Genomic DNA, 2,024 nt, shown 5'->3' with positions numbered 1-2,024 from the left:
TGTGTGTGTGTGTGTGTGTGTGTGTGTGTGTGTGTGTGTGTGTGTGTTTAACTAGATCAAAACAGGTGCGCTCACTTTGGAGAGAAGTATTCACAGAATGTGAATTTATATATTTCTCTATCCATTTGTCTGTCTTCTCGTCCCAGAAAATGACAACTAAAGTGTTACTTTTAGTTACAAACTCTGAGAAAATGCACAAGATTTTTGTTTAAAATGTTGCCATTAACTATTTGGAGTCAACTCTGAAAAATATCACAGGAACCACAGGGCAGATTTTATTTAAACTTTCAGGACATAATTAGTGGATGTACAGCTACACCTAGTTCACTTCTGGAGTCAATCCAGATGACCACCACAGTCAAATGAACTTTGGAAATTCATTCATTCATTCATTCATTCAACCTTTATTCATACAGGTTAATCCCACTGAGCCCCGGGGACTCATTTACAAGAGAGACCTGAAAAATATAAAATAACTATAACTTGGTCAATTTTGCAGTTACTGTTTTAAAAATTTGTATGTTAGTAATTAAGAGTACTGTAATCCACAACGTATACTCCAAGAGCTAACTACTGTGCAATGTCTTGGTTAAAAAGGAGCGGCTGTGGCTGAGTGGTTGGAGCAGTCGTCCTCCAATGTAAGAGCTGGGGGTTCGAATCCACTAGCAGTCACATGTCAAAGTGTCCATGGGCAAGACACTGAACCCCTCATAGCCTCTGATGTGTGTCCCATCAGTGTATGAATGTGATAAAGCTCTGATTAGTCTCTTTAGAATGATTTGTTCAATTAGCTTTGCAGATATCTAGTTTAGAGCTGTATGAATGGGCCAACGAGGCACAGATTGTTGTAAAGAGCTTCGAGTATCTTGAAATAAGATAGAAAGGCGCTATACAAGTACAATCCATTTACCATTTAAAACTTATTAACATTGGGTGTCGAGCTGGCTGTACATGGGCTGTACTTATAGCGCCTTTCTATCTGATCAAGATATTCAAAGCTCTTTACAACAATCTGTGCCTCATTCAACTGAACACACACATTCATACAGCTCTCTACTACTTCTCTACAAAGATAGTGTGAATCTGTAGAGACTAATGTTGTTGTTGTTAAGCACTTTGATAACAGGTTCTGTTTTAAATGTGCTCTATAAATAAAGCTGACTTGACTAATCAGAGCTTTAGATCACATTCAGACACTGATGGGACACACATAGGAGGCAATGAGGTGCTCAGTGTCTTGCCCAGGGACACTTCAAAAATGTGACAGCTGGTGGAATCAAACCCTCAACTCTCCCAGTGGAGGTCGACTGCTCTAACCACTCAGCCACAGCTGCCCCAAAATGGCAATCAATCATTAAACGAGACAAATAAAGAACTAAACTTTAGAGTGGTTGTTGCTAACACCCTTGAGAGTACCTGACTATCAACAATAATATGAAACCCTGGTATAACAGGAAGCAGGTGATGGAAAGACTGCTAGCCTTTCATTTTGTACAGATTTTGCGTTTAATACTACTTTGATTGTTGATTTAGTGATGAAGTCTTTAACTAATAAAACCCTCTCAGTTCCAACATTCGTCCAAACCCTTTAAACTCGAGCTATGTCAGTTGCTGACATCTTCCAGCTCGTGAGATGAAAACCTCCGCAGGTGAAACTTACCCGGAGATGAGCTGAACGTCTGTGCGCGAGGCAAACAGCGAGACGGTCCCTGGAAAACAAACAGGATGTCAGACACGCGACCTTTGTTCTCCACGTCACGAACAGAGACGAGCCGCGGAGAAAAGACAGACCGGAAGTAGCTCGTGCAGCTGGTCAACACACCCTGAGAGCGCGTGTCCAACAGGTTCTGCACAGTTTTCTGTAGCCTGCGGGCATGAAATCAACTAAAGTAATACGACTCCCAGGCACGTGGTATATTACGCGCTGCATCCACTCTGCAACGCAAAGCACTGTGGGAATTTGAGTGCACGTTTCTATCTATCTATCTATCTATCTATCTATCTATCTATCTATCTATCTATCT

At 41.3% G+C, this 2,024-nt stretch overlaps 1 protein-coding gene across 1 annotated transcript in view; it reads right to left on the bottom strand.

The window, feature by feature from the left end:
• LOC119414862 (epidermal retinol dehydrogenase 2) overlaps nt 1-1,792 on the bottom strand; it is a 123,308-nt gene extending 121,516 nt beyond the window's left edge. The window contains exon 1 of the mRNA XM_037681983.1: nt 1,661-1,792. The gene's annotated coding sequence lies outside the window, so the exon portion shown is untranslated. The remainder of the gene's footprint in view (nt 1-1,660) is intronic.
• Between the last annotated feature and the right edge of the window lie 232 nt (nt 1,793-2,024).

This window comes from Nematolebias whitei, chromosome 9 (genome assembly GCF_014905685.2).
Source record: "Nematolebias whitei isolate Nwh7 chromosome 9, NemWhi1, whole genome shotgun sequence".
Taxonomy (NCBI): Eukaryota; Metazoa; Chordata; class Actinopteri; order Cyprinodontiformes; family Rivulidae; genus Nematolebias; species Nematolebias whitei.
Note: the sequence above shows the minus strand (reverse complement) of the source record. Positions and strands in the feature narration are given on the sequence as shown.